The sequence below is a fragment of the Brassica napus genome, unplaced genomic scaffold, assembly GCF_020379485.1.
Source record: "Brassica napus cultivar Da-Ae unplaced genomic scaffold, Da-Ae ScsIHWf_2598;HRSCAF=3346, whole genome shotgun sequence".
Classification (NCBI taxonomy): Eukaryota; Viridiplantae; Streptophyta; class Magnoliopsida; order Brassicales; family Brassicaceae; genus Brassica; species Brassica napus.
The window spans coordinates 1-24,117 of record NW_026015904.1 but is presented as its reverse complement, the minus strand read 5'-3'; the positions used below and the strand labels follow the sequence as shown (position 1 = coordinate 24,117).

General features: G+C 40.9%; 1 non-coding gene and 2 pseudogenes across 1 annotated transcript; 1 reads left to right on the top strand and 2 right to left on the bottom strand.

Moving 5' to 3' along the window:
• Positions 1-7,503: 7,503 nt before the first annotated feature.
• On the bottom strand, positions 7,504-7,610 carry LOC125601527. Its single transcript, XR_007334309.1, has one exon. It is a non-coding gene; the product is annotated as a small nucleolar RNA R71 (small nucleolar RNA).
• A 14,781-nt stretch (positions 7,611-22,391) lies between these two features.
• Positions 22,392-22,969, top strand: LOC106440170 (annotated as a pseudogene).
• A 148-nt stretch (positions 22,970-23,117) lies between these two features.
• On the bottom strand, positions 23,118-23,655 carry LOC125601526 (annotated as a pseudogene).
• Between the last annotated feature and the right edge of the window lie 462 nt (positions 23,656-24,117).

The window sequence follows — 24,117 nt, the reverse complement described above, 5'->3', positions numbered from 1 at the left end:
ATATCACAGAGGGTTTGGATCATGTCTTACGGGAGGTCGAGGAAAGGGCTTCTTTAGAGGTTACAGGGGTTGCAGAGACGCCTATCTCTTTGGGTCAAGTCAATTCTGAGGGGGAAAAGGAAAGAGAGTGGCTAGATGTCTCTCCGGGGAAAGCTTTCCGTTCTCCTTCAAGAAATAAAGAGCTAAAATTTGGTCAGCTGGCCATTCTCACTAACTCAAGATTTGCAGTTTTGGGCTCAGAAGAGGAAGGACAAATAAGAGAGGATGAGGATGAAGCTGAGGGTTTGAAGGATGATGAGTCTTCTTGTGTGGCAGGAAAGGAGACAGTTGTTGTTCCCCGTCAGAGTCTTCCTAGAGAATCTAAGATGAAACATAAGGTTTTGGATGATAAGTCTGTTCAGAGAGCTCAGGATGCATGCCTTAGCGATCTGAATAAAAATAAATCTCGCCCTCTATAATGTCTGGATTCTTCTGGAACATCAGAGGGTTTAACAAATTTTCAAAACATCTGGTGGTGAAGGATTGGGTTCGAAACTGGGGTTATCAGTTCGGTTGTCTGATCGAAACAAGGGTGAAAGAGAACAGAGCTAAGGTAATTCTTGAGAAGGTATTCCCTAGCTGGTCTTCTATCACAAACTATGATCATCATCATCTTGGCAGAATTTGGGTAATTTGGAGTCCTAAGGTGAGAGTCACACCGTGTTTTCAGAGTGCTCAGATGATAACGGTATCAGTGCTTCTGGAGGGAATGGAGGAAGAAGTTTTCTGTTCCTTTGTTTATGGCTTTAATTTGGAGAAGAATAGGAAGGAGCTATGGAGGGACATTAAGTCTCATCAAGACTCGCCTATTATTCAGAAGAAACCTTGGTTAATTTGTGGGGATTTCAACGAAATTTTGAATGGAGTGGAGCATTCGAGATTCGATGTAAATCATGATTCAGCGGGTATGAGAGATTTTCAGGAGGTTACCAATTATTGTTCTTTGGTGGATATGTCGTATCAAGGTCCGAGACACACATGGAGTAATAAGAGAGATAATGACATTATTTGTAAGAAGCTGGATCGAGCTTTGGTAAATGAAGAATGGCTGCTGGTCTTTCTGCAGGCTTATTGTGTCTTCGAGACTGGAGGGTGTTCGGATCATCAAAGGTGTAGGCTCACTATAAAAAAAGACAGTCTGAAGCCGGAGAAGCCGTTCAAGTTTGTAAATGCAGTGGCCGACATGCCGGAGTTTCTACCATTGGTCAGCGAATTCTGGTCGCAAACTGAGCCACTGTTCAACTCTACCTCTGCTCTCTTCAGGCTGGGGAAGAAACTAAAAGCTCTAAAGCCTTTGCTGCAGAATCTGAGTAAGGAAAAAATTGGAGATATCATATAGAAAACAAAGGAAGCTTATAACAAGTTATGCGAGCTTCAGACCAAGACTCTTGATGAGCCCTCACAGGCTAGCATGGTCATGGAGTCTGCTGCTCTCTCAAGATGGACGTTTTTATCAAAATTGGAGGAGAAAGTCCTTAGTCAGCGGGCTAAGATTCACTGGTTGGTGATTGGAGATGGGAATAACAAGACGTTTCACAGAGCGGCAAGAGTTCGAGAAGTAAGGAACTCAGCCAGAGAGATAAAACGCGAGGATGGTTCTATTGCTGACAACCAGGAGGATATCAAAAAAAGAAGCGGTGGATTACTTTAGCAAATTTTTGAACCATACTCCTCAAGACTATACATGAATTAGTACGGAAGCGCTAAAAGACCTGCTGGATTACGACTGTTCTGAAGCAGAAAAGAACATGCTCATGGGAGTGGTTTCGGAAGAGACGATCAGGAGAGTGTTGTTTGGTATGGCTGCAGATAAATCCACGGGCCCCGATGGGTTTTCCTCAGAGTTCTTCCGTGCTACATGAGCCATCACTGGAGGTGACTTTGTTCAAGCCGTTCAATCCTTCTTTGATAAAGGTTTTCTCCCCAAGGGGATCAACTCAACAATCCTGACTCTCATTCCCAAGAAAGATGAAGCAATCTATATGAGAGATTATCACCCTATCTCATGCCGCAACGTGATCTACAAGGTGATATCCAAGATATTGGCAAGCCGTTTGAAGAGATTGCTCCCTTCTTTCATCTCACCAAACCAATCAGCGTTTGTTACGGATCAGCTTCTCATGGAAAATGTTCTACTAGCGTCGGAGCTTGTGAAGAGTTACCATAAACTTTCAATCTCAGCGAGATGTGCTCTAAAGATAGACATTTCCAAAGCCTTCGACTCTGTACAGTGGCCGTTCCTGCTATCGGTCTTGGAAGCCATGGGTCTGCCTGAGAAATTCATCATATGGATCAAGAAATGCATTGAGCTTGCTTCCTTCTCTGTTCAGATCAATGGAGAGTTAGCTGGTTACTTTAATAGTAAAAGAGGGCTGCGTCAAGGGTGCTCTCTATCGCTGTTTCTGTATGTAATCTGTATGCAAGTGCTGTCGAAGCTCCTGGACAAAGCTGCACTAGAAAGGCGTTTCGGGTTTCACCCTTACTGCAAAGACCTAACCCTGACCCACCTGTGCTTTGCTGATGATGTTCTTGTGTTCTCGGATGGGTCGAAAAGTTCTATAGAGGGTATATTGGAGGTGTTCAAAGAGTTTGCAAAGCTATCGGGTCTATGCATAAGTCTGGAGAAGTCTACGCTTTTTCTGGCAGGTGTTAAAGAGGATGCTAGTGCTGACATTCTACATCAGTTCTCCTTTGAAACAGGTTCTCTCCTTGTGGGATATCTCGGTCTACCGCTGCTATCGAAGAAGATGTCAGTGGCTGATTACGCCCCTTTGCTCTCGAGAATTAAAAGCAAGATTAATTCCTGGACGGCTAGACACCTCTCCTTTGCGAGGTGTCTTCAGCTAATTGGCTCGGTACTATACAGTGTCATCAATTTCTGGCTGTCAGCATTTTGCCTACCAAAACAGTGTATTCAGGAGATTGACAGTCTCTGCTCGGCATTTCTCTGGTTGGGTCCGGTTTTGTCTTCGCAAAAGACAAAAATTGCTTGGTCAGATGTTTGCAAACCGAAAGAAGAAGGAGGGTTGGGGTTGAGATCCTTAGAAGAAGTAAACAGAGTCTCATGCCTGAAGTTGATTTGGCGTATTATATCCTCCACATCATCTCTGTGGGTTCAGTGGATTCAGAGATATCTAATAAGGAAGGGGTCCTTCTGGAGTTTTAAAGAAACAAGCTTCCTTAGGGTCGTGGATGTGGAAGAAGCTTCTACAGCTTAGACCCTTGGTGAGAGAGCTAACCAAAATGGAAATAAACAATGGGTCGACGACGTCTTTCTGGTTCGATAGGTGGTCTCAGTTGGGAGTTCTGATCGACCTAGCTGGAGAAAGGGGTAGCCTGAGGCTTGGCATCTCGATGAACTCAACGGTTGAGAGTGCTGTGAATACTTACTGAAGGCGAAGACACATGAATCCTGTTTTGATGCAAATTGAGAGTGAGATTCTAAATCTTCAGGAGCAAGGTCTTCGCCAATGTGAGGATAACTGTCTTTGGATGCGTGAAAATGGGGAGTTCAGACCGTGGTTTATAACTGCACAAACTTGGAATCTTACAAGAGTGCATGCTCCTCGTGTTTCTTGGTTCAAGGGGATTTGGTTTAAAGAAGCTACACCAAAATACTCCTTTATAAGTTGGATATTCCTTAACAGGCTATCTACTGGAGATAGGTTGCTCAGGTGGAATCCTCAAGCAATCTCTACTTGTTGGCTTTGTAGTGCTTCTACAGAAACTCGGGATCACTTATTTTTTGAGTGCTCTTTCTCTGCTGAGGTCTGGAGAGGTACGATAAGGGGTTTGGATGGCGCGGTCTCCTCTGTTCACTGGCCTACTCTATTACAAAGACTGGTGATCGGATCGCGAGACTCTCTTTCTACCTTTCTCTTGCGCTATTGTTTCCAAGCAACATTGTATGCAATATGGTTCGAGAGGAACAAGCGCAGAGTTGGAGAGTCTCCACAATCTGTTGCTCTACTTCTCATCTTTATGGACAAGTTAATTCGCAATAGAATCTCTTCATTGAGAAAGAAAGGGGGAAACAAACATGAGAAGGCCATGGAGATATGGTTTGGAAGTAGATAAACTTCTAATTCTTTCTTAAAAACTTCTATAGGTTTCTCTTTTTGTACAAAATAGCATTAGGTTGTACAAAGGTTTTTTGAAGTGAATAAAATTTAAAATTCTTTCAAAAAAAGAATATACAAGTCCAAGCAAAATAACAAGGTTCATCTCTGTATTTGTTTCTTTGTATTTTGATTTTAAAAACACTTACAAATCCATTGAAATATAGTTTTAAATAAAATCCTTAAACAAATATTTGTTATTGATAACACTTGATTTCAAAATCTATTTTTAAATCACATAACCAATGACACTAGATTTAAATATATATTTTAAAATCATAAAACCAGTAACACTTGTTGGTTTATATATTTTGATTGATTTAGAAATTCATGTAGTATTTATAAATCCAAATAAAATATGCAGATTTTAAAATTCTCTCGGACTAGTATTTACAAATCCGGAGGTTTTTCCTCGGATTTGAGTCTTTGTATTTTTAACAAAGAAATCCATACAAATCCATTATGAAATAAAATTTATTAGTAAATCAATATGATTGAATAACACTTTATTTGAATTAGAATTTATGAATCATTAAACCAATAACACATGATTTCAGTACAAATTTTAAAATCATAGAACCAATAACACTAGATTTAGTTTGGATTTTCAAATCCATTAAAATACACCAACCAATAACCCCCACTTGATTTGGATTGGATTTATAAATCCATTAAAATAGACAAACCAATAACACTCTCTATGTTTAAATTTAAAATTTTAATTATAAAACTTGACAATTGATTTTAAATCATTGATTGAATAACAACCCCTAAGATTTACCAGAACCAATTTTGAATAGTCAATAATACCTAATTTTTTTCAAACATTTCTTAGTTTCATCAGTGCCTTTCAAAAAATCATAATTACATTCAGCATTACTTTAAATTTTGTTTTTTCTTAACTAGAAAGTGTATGGGGCTTCGGCTCAAATGGCTTCGGCTCAAATACCTCCCCTAGGTTCGGAGTTATCCGTAAGTAATACCTTTTTTAGGGTGGGGGGGGGGGGGGAGAGAGCTAAAAGCACTACCTAGAGATTGAGTCCTCTGATCATCTAGTGCTCCATTGTTGATTCACTCAAGACATATGGAAGCTTCATCTGTAGTTGACTCTTATATCTTTTCAATTTGCATTGTTTTAACCATTCATTCTAGCATATGTTGACCATTTAGGATAGTATTTAGATATGTTTAGGGTTGCATTGCATTACATATGTCCTTATTAGGTGATGGAGATTTCAATTGGTGACTTTGGAGCATTTAGAGATGGTTTGGAGGCAAAAAGGGGTGATTCTCGAGAAGGAGACGCATTGATCAAGTGTCCCAGCGGCCTTTTGGCCCCTCAAGAAGCCGCTGCCAGCGCTGAGAAACGGATACCAAGTGTGGGAGCGGCCTTACGCAGTGGTGTACTGAAGCCACTGTAGACGCTCGAGAGATGAAGACTCAAGAAATGGAGACCAAGTGCGGGAGCGGCCTGACGCAGCGGTTTGACGAGACCGCTGGGAAAATACTTCGTTCCCTGCCGCGTTCGTACTTGACGCAGCGGTGTGACGAGACCGCTGGGAAAATACTTTGTTCCCTGCTGCGTTCGTACTTGTCGCAGCGGTGTGATGACGAAGCAAGGAAGCCGCTGTGAGTGTTCCAGCGGCTAGGCGGAGCGGTTTTACGTGGCCGCTGCGAGTCAAGAAAGTCAATATTTTCCGGGTTTGACCAGATAATTACCAATTTGTGTTTTGGTTAACCCAGGTTTGTTGGGTTAAACCAGGTTCGACTTTAAGCTACTATAAAGGTCCTTCAGACCTAATTGTAGGATCTTATCTTGTTTTCTATCAAATCACAAAAGAACTTTTAGGTGAAAAATCTTATCTTGATCATTTCTCTCTTGTGATTGCTTGATTATCTTGATCTCTTATCATGTTTAGCACCAAATCATCTTTGATTCTTGGGCTCATCATGGAGAGTAGTGAGTAGTCATCTTTGGATTCATGGGTTAGGGAGATTAAAGGTGATTAAGCTAGATCTAAGGTGTTTAGGTATAGATCAATCTTATTCCTTGCTAGTAGAGGGCTTTTAATGCAATTTTAGAGTTGGCCTCTCTAAAGTTGAGCTCTAGGCATTTCATACCCGGAAGGTGTTTGATGAAATGCATGAACCAACTCTCCTAAGATTTTAACATCCTTTGCCAAATGGATTTGTTGTTAAAGGTGTTAAGATGGCTAGTAGACTTGAGATTAATGATTATTTAGATAACATTCAACCAAAGGAATTTGATGCTTGAGTTATCTAGGTAAATGAGCATTCATCTAGGGATAGAGTTTGTTTAGGATTGTGTCTAGGCCTAAGGTAGAAATAGATTGGTTAAAAGTTGACACCTTTAGGTTGAATCTTAATCACCCAAGATCAATTCCCATAGCCCATGAGTTCTCCCTTCTTATAAGAAAGAAAGCTTGTGCCTTTATTGCATTTTAGGTAGTAAGCTAGTTTCAAATCATCTCAAAAACTGGTAGCACTTAGATTAAGCATGGTCTTGCATTCCCTTTGCATTATAATCACCTAGGATTGGTTCGACAATCTTTTATACTACATTGATTTGATCTTAGACCCTTGAAAAGTCTTGTATCAAATTTGGCGCCGTTGCCGAATTCTAAGTTGATTGTGACATTGAGATTTAGTCATTTGCTTGAGACTAAGTCAATTTTTATTTAATTGTGTTATTGCTCTCTTTGTTCTTCTCTCTTTGCATTTCAGGTGTATGAACACAAGGAGTAGAGGTCCAACAAACCTAGTTCCAAGAGTCGAAGACATTAGAGCACTTGAGAGGGAGATAACCAGACAAAGAAGAGAAGTAGAGCAACAGGCTCACTTGCAAGAGTTGGGGTTTGATATGGAGAATCTGCCTCAAGATGGTGAAGCCCAAGGAGGCAATGGTCCAAGAGCTGATCCTTTTAGACCACAGCGCCAGCCACAACATCCACAGCGCCAAGCTCGTGCCATTGGAGCCTATGATCAACCTCACATTCATGGTCATAGGTTGGGAATCAGAGCACCAGCTGTGGAGAACAACAACTTCGAGATCAAGTCAGGGCTGCTCAACACTATAGAGAACAACAAGTATCATGGTCTTGCTGCTGAAGACCCTTTTGATCACTTGTACAAGTTTGATCAGTATTGTGGCTTGTCCAAGACAAATGGTGTTTCTGAAGATGCTTTCAAGCTGAAGCTATTTCCTTTCTCTTTGGGAGACAAGGCACACCAATGGGAGAAGACTCTTCCAAGTGACACTGTCACTACTTGGGAAGATTGCAAGAGAGCCTTCCTAGAAAAGTTCTTCTCTACTTCAAGGACAGCTAAGATCATGAACGAAATCTCCGGATTTCAACAAAAAGGTCTAGAGAGCTTCAGTGAAGCATGGGAAAGGTTCAAGGGTTATTGGTCTCAGTGCCCTCATCATGGTTTCAGCAACGAGAGCTTGCTTAGCACCTTCTATAGAGGAGCCTTACCACAGTGCAGAAACAGGCTTGATACTGCCAGCAATGGTTTCTTCTTGGGGAGAACTGAAGAAGAAGCAGAGGAACTGATGGAGAACATGGCTAAGAGCGACTCAGTCTACAGCGAGGAGCATGATAGGGTCAACAGAAATGATGATCAACAGACAAAGAAAGAGATCAAGTCCTTGCAGGAGAAGATGGACTTGCTTCTTTCTAACCAAGCTAAACAAGAGCAGGTCAACTTTGTGGGTGGTCCTATTCAAGAGATTCCTCCCAAGATTAATGACGTTGATGGTTTGGAAGGACAAGAAGAGCTGTGCTTCATCAACAATAATGGTTCTTGGTACATGAAGGAACCTAACTTTCAGTACAACAACTACCAGCAAAAGTCCTACTCAAACAACCAGCAAGGAGGATACCAGCAGAGGCAAAACACTCAGCAAGGGAGCTATCAGCCTAGGCAAAACACCCCTCCTGGTTTCAACAATAACAACAATCAGTTTACTCAAGCTCAAGGAAGTTCTTCACAATCTCCAGCTTCAGATACAAGTGTGGATGCAATGTTCAAGAAACTTTTGGATTTTCAGGCCAAGAATGAGAAGACAATGGGTTATGAGTTCACGAAAATTCATTCCAAGATTGATGGAAGTTACAATGAGCTCAACAACAAGATCCGCCATTTGGAGAATCAGTTTGCTTCAATGAACTCTCAGCCAAGTCGCCAACAAGGGGCATTACCTGGAAAGTCAGAGCAAAATCCCAAGGAGACAATGAAAGCCATCACCCTTAGGAGTGGAAAACAGCTACCACCAAGAAATCTCATTAGGGATAATGAGAAGCAAGATGGGGAGGTGGTCATCAATGTGGATGATGATGTAGTTATTATGGATGAGAAGACCAATGAAGAAATCTTGGAGAAAATAGTTGAAGCAAAAGGAAAGGGTAAAGTTCGAGAAGAAAAGAAGGGGGAGAACAAGAATGAAGTTGCTACTTCATCAAAAGAAGCTCTATTCAATCCTCCTCCCTATGAACCAAAACTTTCTTTTCCCGGTAGATTCAAGAGACAGCTTTTGAAGCAATACAAGGCTTTATTTGAGAAACAAATGAGTGAAGTTCAGATTACTATGCCCATAATTGATGCCTTCATACTAGTGCCTCAATACAGCAAGTTCCTCAAGGATGTTGTAACTAAGAAGAAGAAGGAGATGGAAGGCATGGTGGTTCTTACTCATGAGTGTAGTGCTATTATCCAAAGGCTAACCACCCCTAAGAAGCTTGAAGATCCAGGAAGCTTTACTTTACCTTGTGCCATTGGGCAATTTACTTTTGAGAGGTGTCTATGCGATTTAGGAGCAAGTGTGAGCCTTATGCCTCTCTCCATTGCTAAAAGGCTTGGCTTTACACAATACAAGAAGTGTAGACTCTCTCTTGTGCTAGCTGATCGCTCAGTGAAGATTCCCATTGGTATCCTAGAAGATCTCTCTGTTATGGTTGGAAATTGTGAGATTCCTACAGATTTTGTGGTGTTAGAGATGGATGAAGAACCAACAGATCCTTTGATATTGGGGAGACCTTTCTTGGCTACAGCAGGAGCAGTTGTGAATGTTAAGGAAGGGAAGATTGATCTTCACCTTGGAAAGGGAAACATTCTTCACTTTGACATCAAGGAGGTGATGAAGAATCCTATTACTCATAGCCAAGCATTCTACATTGAGGAGATGGAGGTTTTAGCTGATGAACTTCTAGAGGAATTGGCACTTGAAGACTCTCTACAACATGCCTTGACAATTGAGAGAGAGGTCCAAATGGTTGAGAACAAGGAAAGTGATGCTTATGTGAAGATGCTGGACTCTCACAGGGAGATAGTTGATGAAGAACAGAATGAGGAGCTTTCATATGAGGATCACCATGCTTCCTCAGCTACTCAACACGAGAATATCCAAGAGGATGATTGGAGTGAACTCAAAGCACCAAAAGTGGAGCTTAAACCTCTTCCCCATGGTGTAAGGTATGCTTTCCTTGGCCCTAATGAGACTTACCCTGTCATAGTGAGTAGTGAGCTTAGTGAAGATGAATTGTCTAAACTTTTGAATGAACTTAAAAAGTATAGAAAGACAATAGGCTACTCACTAGAAGATATTAAAGGGCTATCACCTTCTTTATGCATGCATAGGATACATCTAGAGGATGAATCTATGACTTCTATAGAACATCAAAGAAGGTTGAACCCCAACTTGAAGGATGTTGTTAAGAAAGAGATTCTTAAACTCTTAGATACAGGAGTCATCTATCCTATTTCGGATAGCAAATGGGTGTCTCCTGTGCATGTTGTTCCAAAGAAAGGAGGAATGACTGTGGTTAAAAATGATAAGGATGAACTAATACCAACAAGAACAATAACAGGACATAGGATGTGCATAGATTATCGAAAACTTAACAAAGCATCTAGAAAGGATCATTTTCCATTGCCATTCATTGATCAAATGCTTGAGAGACTTGCAAATCATCCATATTATTGTTTTCTTGATGGGTATTCAGGGTTCTTCCAAATCCCCATACATCCAAATGATCAAGAGAAAACGACTTTCACATGCCCCTATGGTACCTTTGCTTATCGAAGGATGCCATTTGGGCTATGTAATGCTCCAGCCACTTTCCAAAGATGCATGATGTCTATTTTCTCTGATCTTATAGAGGATGTTGTGGAGGTGTTTATGGATGATTTCTCTGTCTACGGATCTTCGTTTTCTGCTTGTTTGTCAAATCTTAGCAGGGTCCTCAAGAGATGTGAAGAGACCAACCTTGTGCTGAACTGGGAGAAGTGTCACTTCATGGTTAAGGAAGGGATTGTACTTGGACACAAGATTTCAGAGAGGGGGATTGAGGTAGACAAGGCCAAAATTGAAGTGATGGTTGGGTTAGCTGCACCAAAGACGGTTAAAGACATTAGAAGCTTCCTCGGTCATGCTGGATTCTATAGAAGATTCATCCAAGACTTCTCGATGATAGCAAGGCCAATGACTAAGCTTCTATGCAAGGAGGCTGCATTCGTCTTTGATTGGGAATGTCTACAAGCCTTCAAGAAGTTGAAGGAGAAGCTGGTTAGCGCCCCAATTGTGCAGCCACCAGATTGGGATCTCCCCTTTGAGATCATGTGTGATGCTAGTGACTATGCTGTGGGAGCTGTTCTTGGTCAAAAGAAGGACAAGAAGACTCATGTGATCTACTATGCGAGTAAAACTCTTGATGAAGTCCAAATGAAGTATGCTACAACTGAGAAGGAGTTGCTAGCCATTGTCTACGCCTTTGAGAAGTTCAGAAGCTACTTAGTTGGGTCAAAGGTCATAGTCTACACTGATCATGCTGCATTGAGACACCTCATGGCCAAGAAGGATGCTAAGCCAAGGCTGTTGAGGTGGATCTTGCTGCTACAAGAGTTTGACCTTGAGATTAGAGACAAGCCAGGAGTTGATAATGATGTAGATGATCACTTGTCTAGACTGAAGATTGAGAGTGGGATCCCTATTGATGAAGGGCTTCCCGAAGAGCAAATCATGGCAATTGGAGCAGTGGTAGCAGTTTGTGAAACTGGAAAGAAGCTTGAAGAGGTGAAGGCAACTGAAGAGAAAGGCCCTTGGTATGCTGATTTGGTGAACTACTTAGCTTGTGGAAGAGAGTCACTTGATCTTGAGAGATATGCCAAAAAGAAGTTCTACAAAGATGTGAAGAGATACTATTGGGATGAACCTTACCTCTACATCCTTTGTAGGGATCAACTCTATAGAAGAGCAGTAGCTGATGAAGAAGTTGAAGGGATCCTCACACACTGTCATGGGTCATCCTATGGAGGGCACTTTGCTACTTTCAAGACTGTCTCAAAGGTGTTACAAGCTGGGTTTTGGTGGCCTCATATGTTCAAAGACACTCAAGACTTTGTCTCTAGGTGTGATTCATGTCAAAGGAGAGGAAACATCACCAAAAGAAATGAGATGCCTCAAAACCCAATTCTAGAAGTGGAGGTGTTTGATGTGTGGGGTATTGACTTCATGGGACCATTCCCATCATCTTTTGGCAAAAAATACATCCTTGTAGCTGTTGACTATGTCTCCAAGTGGGTAGAAGCTGTGGCAAGTCCCACCAATGATTCTAGGGTGGTGATAAAGATGTTCAAAAGCACCATCTTTCCAAGGTTTGGAGTTCCAAGAGCTGTCATCAGTGATGGGGGTTCTCACTTCATCAACAAGCTGTTTGAAAGTCTTATCAAGAAGAATGGTGTGAAGCATAAGGTTGCAACTCCCTACCATCCTCAGACAAGTGGACAAGTTGAGATCTCCAACAGAGAAATCAAGTCTATTTTGGAGAAAACAGTGGGGACTACAAGGAAAGATTGGTCCATCAAGCTAGATGATGCACTATGGGCTTATAGGACTGCTTACAAGACTCCTTTAGGAACCACACCTTTCAACCTTGTATATGGGAAGGCTTGTCATCTACCAGTTGAACTTGAGTACAAAGCATTGTGGGCTGTTAAGCTGCTGAACTTTGACATCAAGAGTGCCAAGGAGAAGAGACTTCTCCAACTCAATGAACTGGAGGAGATCCGACTTGATGCTTTTGAGAACTCAAGGATTTACAAGGAAAAAACCCAAAGCTTTTCATGACAAGAAGATCTTGAAGAGAGAATTCAGTGCTGGAGATCAAGTGCTTCTCTACAACTCTAGACTGAAGTTGTTCCCCGGGAAACTCAAGTCAAGATGGTCCGGTCCTTTCACGATCAAGGAAGTTAGGCCATATGGGGCAATTGTGTTATGGAACAAGAATGGTGGAGACTTTACAGTCAATGGACAGAGGGTTAAGCTCTACATGGGAGCCACAACATAGGAGGAGAGAACCTCGGTTCCTCTCTCCGACCCCATTCCCGCCTAGCCAAAAAGAAAGGAAGTCAAGCTAGAGACTTAAAACAAGCTCACTTGGGAGGAAGTCCCATGTCTATCCTTGTACATATTTTTATTTTTTCCTATTTCTCGTATGTCTTTGGCTATTTTTCTGTGTCTATCAGATCTTCAGGTCCAAGAGGAGAGATTGTGGCATTAAACGAGGTGTGGTGAGGTTCAAAACGCTCACAGCGGCCATACACAGCGGTCTACTCATACCGCTGCGACTAAACGAGAAGATGAGAAATATGCTTCAAGTGTCACAGCGGTATCGTGGAGCGGTCTCATAAAACCGCTGTGAAAATACTCTACCCCCCTGCCCGATTCGTACTTGTCGCAGCGGTCTGTGCGATTTTGAGGCAAGAAGCCGCTGTGAGAGGCGCAACGGTCTTGCGGAGCGGTATACGGTGACCGCTGCGACACTCAATTGCGCATACCGGCGTCGATTTCCGTTTCAATTCAACTGAACCGGATCGAAATCACCAAAACCCGACGCGAGACACTCCTTCTTCCTCTCCAAAATCGTATCTCTCTCTCTCTCTCCCTTATCAAAAAACTACATACTTTCATTCTCTCAAGCATAAGAACTCATAAATCTCTCAATTCTTCACCAAATTCGTTGATTCAAGTTGCTATCTCCATGATTTCACTTCGACTTTTCATTTCCCTACTCTTGTTTATCTGAAACAAGCTAAGGTATAGAGAAATCGTCATCTTATTTTCGGATTTAAAATTTCCCATTTTTTTTTAAAGTGGTTGCATGGATGATTTCTTGTTCAATACTCGTTAATTATGTCCTTTTATACTTGATTGATGAGTTGGGTAGATGAAAAACGTGTTTAATTGACCTGAATTCGAATTTGAAAAGTTAGGGTTCATATTGGGGGTTTTCGAAAATTGAAATGGAAGTGATTGTTTGATGTTAAAATTGAGTTTATTGAGTCATAGAAGATGAGTATGAATGCCATTTGCTGTTTTTGAACTCATTAACTCTTTCCAAGCTTTAATTTGTTTCTTATTGATCATGTCACTTATACAATTTCAAGCTTGTTGATAGCAGGACATGGGGGAAAGATCGCGGTCCCGGAACTGATCGCATTGGGGATGTAGGCACTTCGTCTCGAGCCGGGACAAGAACCAACCCACCACGAGCAAGCCGACCAACGCCAAACCCACCAGCTCAGGTTTCCCGGCGCAAAGCTCCACAGCAAAGAGAAAAGTCGCCAGCTGACAGAGCGACATTGGAGGCAGAGATCGAAGAGATGATAGAAGAGGGTCTTAGAGCTGAGACTGAAGATGAGGAAGAAGAAACACCTGCTCCCAAGCCAGCTAAGAAGCGGAAGAGAGTGCCCCCAACCAGCAAACCGACTTCAGCACAACTCTATGAGCGCCTTTATGATGATGTCAAATGGAACCCCATGAGATTTCCGGATGCTGAAGCTCTTCATGCGCTTGGGATCTATGAAGATGTAAGGATGATTCTCCAGAACATGGGCATGGAGTCACTACTTGGCATGAGCTACGGGGTTCACAAGGAGGCTTCTTGTGAGTTTTTGTCTACATTTTTTCGTGCAATATCATTGCGACGAACATAGGACCGAGGGATTTGGGCGCATCAGCTTTAAGATCAATGAGAGAACCTATAAGGTGGGTTTCAAGAAGCTAAGCTCCATTCTCGGCTTCTCGGACAACCGTGGGTCGTTTCTACCTGCTAGGTCGGCAATTGTGGATGACATATGGACAATGATTACGGGGTGGTCGCGTACAGCGGGAGAGGACAAGAGCAATGACATCTCTAACCCGGGAGTGAGATATGCCCACAAGGTCCTTACTCACACCTTTTACTCAGGAAGGGAACCGGGCGGAGCAAACGATGATGAGCTCAAACTTCTAGCTCTTGGACTTCTCCCGATTCTTGAGGAAGGAACGCTACTCCACACCGATCCGGAAGATTTTGAGGATTTGGGACTTTTGGGATTGTTGATGAAGCGGTTTGAGTACTATCGAGATTGGGCTTGGACAACTCCGAATGAAAAACCGACGCTGTTTATCGGGAGCTTCATTACTCCGATCTTGGAAGCATTTGGGATAGATTTGGGACCTCGCGATCATGCTCCAGCCTCCATTAATCTCGCTTACTTGAAGAAAACCCATTTCCTTACCGGCCAATCTGGCAATCGGTATGGTTACCCCTCGAGCCTGAGCAGCTACAGATATTCCTCCCCTGTGAGAGGTTGACGACGCTATCTGATCCTCGGCATGTACTTTTCGCTCCAGCTGCTCATGAGCTCATTCCCGCAGATTTTGGTGTACTTGAGACCATCACCAAAGCGCGCAAGAAGAAGACCAAGGCCAGTTCTTCTCGGGCAGCTCGTCCTAGTGATGCTGATGACGAAGGACCGACCACGCCAGCTACGGTGTATGGGACAGAGAGATACCACTTTCAGCCTTATGGTGGAGTTACACTGAACATTGCATTGCGCCAAGCTCTCTCTCAAAACGCCAAGTTGCTTCGGTGGAACAAGATGCAAGATTCCACCATCTACAAGCTTAAGAACTCAGTGAAAGCGCTTAAGAGACAGATGAAAAAGGTCACTGCACTTCTCTCTCAAGTGTCTATCGGTTCTGGTTGTCAACGGGATGACGTGTTGGCTGGTGCTGGTCCATCTACTCTCCCATACCCTGTCTTCTATGGACCTCCTCATTCCCCGGAGTACCGACTCCGTCGTAGACGCAGGAACACAGCTCCTCCACCCCGAGCCTCCTCCAACGAGTCTCCTTCAGTCGCTACCGACGACGACGACACGGAGGGAGCATCCTCCTTTGCTTAGCCAGGTTTCATCATCACCCTTCCATTGTATATATCAGTTTTTCTTTGCATTTATTTCTCTTTTCGGTATCTCCTCCTACTTTCTAACACAGAGACTGTGTGAACAAAGTTTGGGGGAGGTATCAAGTATTTGATCATGTTTTCTTTGATGAATTGAGTCTCATGCATCGCATTGTACATACATATATGCATAGAAAAAACAAAAAACAAAAAACAAAAAAAGAAAAAAAAATAAAAAATTTTGAAAAACACAAAAATAAACATGTAGTTGCATCACTTGCACTTTTAAGATTAAGTCTAGAGCATACATGTTGCATTCACTTGCATTGGGAATAATGATTTAAAATGCCTTGCAAAGAACCCTTGTCTAGAACTCAAAATGACACCCTAAACATATCAAGTAGCTTAAGCATCTCTTGAAAACTTTGTACGCTTCGAGCCTTGAAAACTCTTCTTGAAACTTGTTTGCTTGCTTGATGTTAGCATTGTTCTTAAGATCAGCTCCAATCTAAACTTGGCTTGAATGAATTTAATCTCTCTTGCATATGGGCATTTGCATACTTGATCATGGATCTCATACACATTTGGGTTATCTTATTCCTTCATACCTATCTTTGTTAACCCAAATGGCACTCCTTACCCTAAAAACCCTAACCATTCTTTGAGACCAAACATTGAATTGCATGAGTGAGAACTCTTTTGATAGCTTGTCATGTGCAAAATCTTGAGAGTATTGGAGGCAAACATAGGTTTATTCTCATCTCTTGAATAGCACAATGAGTTAGCATTTGGGGATGGTGAGAGGGGTTTGTGTGTTTTAAATTTCAATATCTTGGGTTTGAAGAGTGAAAAAAAAATTATGAAAATAAAGCTCCTAGGGATATATATAAAAAATAATAATAATAAGAAGCTCTTGATTATGCAACAAAGAACCTTCCTCCTAAAAAAAAAAAGAAAGAAAAAAGAAAAAGGGTTAGAGCTTGTGGAAAGTGGATTAAAATCCCTAGTGAGTGGGTCAAATAAAAATGAAAAAAATAAAAAAAGAAGAGAGTTGTACATTGGGTGAGTGATGTGAGGGGTTTCGATTGATTTTTGAGATGATGATAAAGAGGGTAGAACTTGTGATCATTTATAACAAAAATGGGGTAGAATGATGAGAATGAATCTATGTATGCATGAGTTGCTTCTAATCTTAGATAAATTTTGCATAATGATCAAGCTCCTTGTTTTGAGTGATAACCACCCTTAAATAAAAACATTTGAACCCATCTCTTCATTCATATTAGACCATTGCATACCTAGCCAAATGATTGAGATCATGTGCCCATTTGTGAGACTTCACATTGTGTGTGTGTGTGTGAATCAATGTGAGAGCTGATTGAAGGGACTTGTTGGTAGAGAGTATTGCAACTTGAGTAGAGGAAAAAGAGTATGGATAGGCCTAGAGAAGCTAGAGTATAATAAGGAGAATGCTCATGCTATTTGCTATGTTTCTTTAGGATATTAAGTTGAGTGCTAGGAAGTGTTACTTTTGGCTATGAGTTCCCACTTTCAAACCTCTCTCTCTTATGAGTTCTTACAAGGTCACTTGAGGACAAGTAAGATACAAGTTTGGGGGAGTTGATATCTTCTCAATTTGCATTGTTTTAACCATTCATTCTAGCATATGTTGACTATTTAGGATAGCATTTAGATATGTTTAGGGTTGCATTGCATTACATATGTCCTTATCAGGTGATGGAGATTTCAATTGGTGACTTTGGAGCATTTAGAGATGGTTTGGAGGCAAAAAGGGGTGATTCTCGAGAAGGAGACGCATTGATCAAGTGTCCCAGCGGCATAAGGAAGTCCCAGCAGCCTTTTGGCCCCTCAAGAAGCCGCTGCCAGCGCTGAGAAACGGAGACCAAGTGTGGGAGCGGCCTTACGCAGCGGTGTACTGAAGCCGCTGTAGACAACGCTCGAGAGATGAAGACTCAAGAAATGGAGACCAAGTGCGGGAGCGGCCTGACGCAGCGGTGTGACGAGACCGCTGGGAAATACTTGTTCCTGCCGCGTTCGTACTTGACGAAGCGCGTGTAGCTTGTGCGAGCGGTGTGACGAGACCGCTGGAAAAAATACTTCGTTCCCTGCCGCGTTCGTACTTGTCGCAGCGGTGTGATGACGAAGCAAGGAAGCCGCTGCGAGTGTTCCAGCGGCTAGGCGGAGCGGTTTCACGTGGCCGCTGCGAGTCAAGAAAGTCAACATTTTCCGGGTTTGACCAGATAATTACCAATTTGTGTTGGTTAACCCAGGTTTGTTGGGTTAAACCAGGTTCGACTTTAAGCTACTATAAAGGTCCTTCAGACCTAATTGTAGGATCTTATCTTGTTTTCTATCAAATCACAAAAGAACTTTTAGGTGAAAAATCCTATCTTGATCATTTCTCTCTTGTGATTGCTTGATTATCTTGATCTCTTATCATGTTTAGCACCAAATCATCTTTGATTCTTGGGCTCATCATGGAGAGTAGTGAGTAGTCATTTTTGGATTCATGGGTTAGGGAGATTAAGGGTGATTAAGCTAGATCTAAGGTGTTTAGGTATAGATCAATCTTATTCCTTGCTAGTAGAGGGCTTTTAATGCAATTTTAGAGTTGGCCTCTCTAAAGTTGAGCTCTAGGCATTTCATATCCGGAAGGTGTTTGATGAAATGCATGAACCAACTCTCCTAAGCTTTTAACATCCTTTGCCAAAGGGATTTGTTGTTAAAGGTGTTAAGATGACTAGTAGACTTGAGATTAATGATTATTTAGATAACATTCAACCAAAGGAATTTGATGCTTGAGTTATCTAGGTAAATGAGCATTCATCTAGGGATAGAGTTTGCTTAGGATTGTGTCTAGGCCTAAGGTAGAAATAGATTGGTTAAAAGTTGACACCTTTAGGTTGAATCTTGATCACCCAAGATCAATTCTCATATCCCATGAGTTCTCCCTTTTTATAAGAAAGAAAGCTTGTGCCTTTATTGCATTTTAGGTAGTAAGCTAGTTTCAAATCATCTCAAAAACTTGTAGCACTTAGATTAAGCATGGTCTTGCATTCCCTTTGCATCATAATCACCTAGGATTGGTTCGATAATCTTTTATACTACATTGATTTGATCTTAGATACTTGAAAAGTCTTGTATCAGACTCCAGTCTCATTGTCGAAAGACTCTACTATAAAAGACAACGTCCAGTCATTCCAGAGATGGACAAATCTCCCTCCGTATGGCGTTTCATCGAACCTCATCCCCTGGATTTTTTTTGGAATATATATGGGTTTCCCAAAATCAACTCATCTTTGAGAACAGAGATTCGACACCCACTAAAACAGTTGGATTCACTATACTCTCAGCCAGAGAATGGGAACAGGCCCAATCTCTGGTGCCCTCATCACCTCCCAAAAACCATCGAGACCCTCCCCTATCAGGTACCGGAAGCAACTATCAATTGCTACACAGATGGCTCTTGGAGAGCAGATCAGAAACATGCGGGACTTCGCTGGGTATTCATTGATGGCTCCGGGGACGACAATCAACAAGGGCTCGAGTTCAAGATTCATGTCTCCTCAGCTTCTATCAATTGTCTGCTATAATATTAATTGAATGTGTAAGAATTATTCAATGTAGGAACTAGAAAATAAAATAACATATGTTTTTCTAGTTAATATCTTACATGCATTTATAGAATTATGGAAGACGATTTCTCAACAAGTTTCAAAAATGTATTAATTTATTGATTAAGCTTTTTATGACCAAGAATCTATGTGTAATCCAGAACTTCTCAGAGTAAACATTTTAAACCATTCATTAGATCTGAATCAGTGATTTTTTCATCGTGTTTCTCAATAAAATTAATACAAAATGATAAATAAGAGAAAAAAGTGTTTGGGACTCTTTTCGTGTAGGGGTCGGATTTATAAAGGTTTGAAAGCGGGTCTGAGTTTTCCAATCTAGGGACCCCTTTCGTGTTACGGCAGCGCGTGGAGGAGGAGGAGGGCTCAACCACTACATCTGGTATGCAGTCTCATGTTCTGTCTCTCTTCCGGTCTCAGCAGTTCACATCTTATGTTCTTTGGTTTGTCGACTTCTCATTTTCTGCTTTGGAGACAGGGGTACTTCGGAGGGTTCCTTAACCTCGTCCTCGTGTTAATTCATAGTCCCCGGCTTCTGAGTGTGTGGTGCTGGTCTCGTTCACGCGCGGAGATAAGATGTGATGCGACTTGGTTTTGTCTTCTATGGCCTTTCCAGTGCATCTCAGTCGATCTCCCTCCCTTCTGTCCTCTCCTCTTCTTGGTATTGTGTCCAGAGCTCTGTTGAAACAGTCTGGTCTCGTATTGTCTAAGGTTCTCTTGTTTTCCATTTGTTTCCCATTGTAAGTGCTCGCTGTGTGTTTGCTACAGAACGGACTGCTAGCTTTGGTTGGATTCTTTGCTCTTTGGATTCTCTGGGTGGAAGTGGGTGGTCGGGGGCTTCTCTCCTGGAATTCGGAATTCGAGTTGATCTCATTATTCAGTCGCTCCTTTTGGTGGACTAACAATCCCAACACCATACCCAACTCGTTTTGGTCATGGTGTGTTGGTTCCCAAATCTTTTATGCAGTCTGTGGGCTCTCTGGTAATAGGTTCAGCGCCTGTCTCGAATCCATCTTCTTGCTTGTGCTTTGTTGGCGGTGATATAGTATTGTCATCTATTATTTGTCTCTGTTTGTATTTTGATTCTCGGATTCACACCTCATCTCCAAGGAATGGTGCTCTAGTTAATGGGTTCGAACTGTCATTCAATTTCTCTGTGGTTAGAGCTTTGGTGAGCAGGATAGCCAGTTGAGAATGGTGGTTCCCTCAATGTTTGTGTCCTGTTCCATTCTCTCGAGTTTTCGTCCACCGCAGAAGAAAGAAGTGGTGGGTGATCCTTAATACTATGATCATTAATAATGTATGTCGGCGCCTAATTTGAGAAAGAAGTGAAGATAGAGTGGTCGGTTTTCACTTCGGTGGAGTCGGAGTCGTTGACCGCAGATCTACTGTAATGATGAAGGACCGTCCTCGGTCTTTGAGCCTAGGTTTTTTTCCTTCCGCTTTATGTTCCTTAAATTCTCTATATATAAGTAGTGATAAGCCTAATATATTAGCGATGATTACTGTTTTTCTATTGGTTAGTCGAAGACTTGTCTGGTGCCCGTTTTCTCGGGCTGGTCATTAATTAATATAAAAGTATTTACTGGTTAGTCGGAGACTTGTTCTCGTGTCCGTTTTTCTCGGGTTGGTCACTATTAATATATATTTATTTCTAAAAGAGAAAGAACGTAGAGATGAAAGTAGAATCATTTCTTAAAAAAACTCTCCTTTGTGTAATTCTCATTAGTCCAGCGGTTTGGTTTGACTAATGTTCATTAATGCTTATACACCAAGAGGTTTGGGGTTAAAATCCAAGAAAATCAAGATTATGTAGATTGTGGAGAAAAAGTGTTGCAAGAGATATTCAGCATGGCGCATGACTGAATGGTGTACCAGACATGGATCTCATAGTCAAAATGTATTCTCATAAGGTGGTAGAATTGTCGGCCGTAGAATCGTCTATGTAATATTTCTCTTCGTTGTAATAGTATAATTAACTAGAGGTTTTTAAAAAAAACTCTCATTTTCATTGGTTTAACTTTCTAAAACAATAATTTTAATTATATCTAGATGCTTAAGTGTTCGTTTCTTCAAGAAACTCAAAACTTTTAATCAAAAACTCTACAAATTATGTTAAAGTACATATGATGCTTTTCCAACTTATTTATTTTCAATATGTGTTAGGCTAACCGTTACAAAATTTCCAAGTTGAGATCTACAAATATGTTGCTAATTTTTTTTCTCTTTCTCTATAAAAATAAGAAAAACTTATTTGACTATTCTTCCGCTCCATGTTAATGTCGCTTTTCTCATCTTTTGTATTACTAATTTACTGATACAACATCTATCCACCACTTCTATATCTTCATAAACGGTATAAAAACTAAGAAAAGCTAACAAAATTTAGGAAATTGTAATAAATTCTGAATAAAAGTTTCATGCCAAACGCAGTCCGATCTAAGTTAAACAATCATCCCATAACTAAAGATCAGATAGAACTCCTATACGGTCAAGAAACTCACACAATGTACACTTACTAGTTACTAGCTTAAACACTTGATAACATAATCATGTTCATGAACTATTGATTACATTCACCATCACACACACACCATGATCAGTCTGATCTACATAAGGACCATCATTTTGCAATAAGACAGATTGCCTTTTACTAATAAAAAGCCAGTTCATCCCATTTTTATTTCATCTTTTGATGTATCTTCATGGGCTTGTAACATATTTCTATTAACTCTGAAACAAAATAAACTGAAAAAAAAAATAAAAAATAAAATAATGGGCCAAATCAATAAAACCCATATAATTTCATATCAGTGGCCAACCACTTTGGAGTTCTACTGCAACCATAATCGTGTCCTTTATCCATTTGCATAAGGATCTCGTTAAATTCGGGGTTAATTATGGGCTTCTAACTTAACCAATTGGTGATTGATGGATTGACCCTAAACTTTTATATATTACTTAATGTCCGTTAGAATTCTCGATGTGGGATATAATATCCCTAATACCCCTCGTCGAGATGATGTTCTTATCGACCATAAATCTCGGAACTTTAAGACAGTTATACTCGGTCGAGCGAGTCAATTACGACTTTTTATACCCGGTCGGATAGAGTTATATTAATTAGGGGTTTAAGGTATTTAGAACCTGACTCTGATGCCATGTTCATGTTAGATTCATATTTAATTATGGGTTTTCAACTTAAAACCAATTGGTGATTAGTGAATTGATCATAAAACTTTATATACTACTTAATGTTACTTTATCAGGAATTCCCATATGGGATATAATATCCCTAATAGATCTCCACTGCTCTTGGAGGAACAATAAAAATGATGTCATTAATGGCACTCCACTCTTCACTCTCTCTGCTTCTCTCTGCTCTTCTTTCATCTCTCAACAGCCAAAACCCTCCATGACTGCTCTTCTTGGCATCGTTCAATAACCAATCCACCGTATCCATCTCTCTAAAAAGGAAAATCGTGACTCTTTGTATCTCCAGAGACACTCACTGCTGAAAAAGTCACTGATGTTTCCGACACTCTACAACCAAAACAAGTAAATAACAACAACACTCTACTTCTTTGTGTGTTTCAAACAAAATCACAAAAACTTAGTTGTTGTCCTTTAGGTGGTGAAACAACCAAGAAGAGAAGGCAAGAGTAGTTCTAAAGTTGTGTGGATGGAGAAGAACATAGGATTAGGATTGGACCAGCATGTTCCTGGACATGGAACAGTCCCACTAAGTCCCTACTTCTTCTGCCAAGAAAAGATGCATGGGAAGAGCTTTAAGTCAACTCTTGAGGCTAAGCCATGGATCTCTCAGAAGAAGATGATCATTATCCTTAATCAAGCCACTGACATCATCAATCTCTGGCTACAAAGTGGCGGCAATCTAACTTCCCAATAATCTCTTTTAATTTCTCATTTCTATGATATTTGTTACTGAGAGTTAATTGTTACAAGCATATCTAAACAATATCCATCACATTCGACATTTAAGATTAAAAACTTTCAAAGGTTTATTGCAAAGAGGATGACAATAAAGCAAAAACTACTCAACATTGAGTTGTTTCTAGAAGAATGAAGTATCCTACGCTTTGAAGGTGGACATTTTTGCAGAGAAGAGCTTCGCCGTATGATTTGGAGACTCTCCGGTCACCGGAATATGTACATGTTCAGTGTCACTTTCTTCTCCAATACGCTCACCAATATTGAATATGTTTCTGCTTCTTGAAAGAGAAACAGAGAAAACAGAGGAACACTCTATTAAGTGAAAGAGCAAAACATTGTCTCATCCAAGTAAACTATGTCTTACCGATCATCCTCGACATTATGTCAGCGATTTTTCTCTGACAGTCACTACATTTGATGTCTGCTGATAAAACAATCTCCTGAATCTAACAGAAGACAAATCATTACCCGAAAAATAAAAAACACGAGTTTGAATCATTCTAAGTTTTTAAAGAGTAACTACGAACAAGGGGCATGGACAATGAGGCGACAGAAGACTAGACTGCTTTCACTTGTTATTGAAAGCTTGCCTCTTGGTGATGCTACAACCTCTTGCTCGACGATTTCAGACAGAGAAGCCATAAAACAGTGTCTCGTTGTACAAGAAAGATAAATAACACAAGAATCACAGAATCCAAGAGTGGGAAACGGAGATTGTCGCTATCAGAAAAGGATGAATCAGCAAATCTTGGTAAGTGGATGACAGAAGAAGCCCATTTTTTCTTTTGCTTCACTCTATGGAGAAAATCAAGTTTAAAGACGCAAGAGACATGTCAACACACAAGACAAGACAGACATATACAAGTATGCTTTGGATCCTTGACTTAATCTACATATTACTAAGTGAGAGAAGGTGTTCAAAAACAAAAAAAAAAAAAAAATACTAGTGAGAGAAAGTCTTTGTTTCCTCAGCATAGTTTGAAAAAGATGCTTCACTCACAAAAAATGCAACCCCACCAAAATCATTCATAGTAGAGGATTGAAATCATTCATAGTAGAGGATTGATTTTGAGTTCTGACCAAGCCTCAATCATCCGGCTCAAC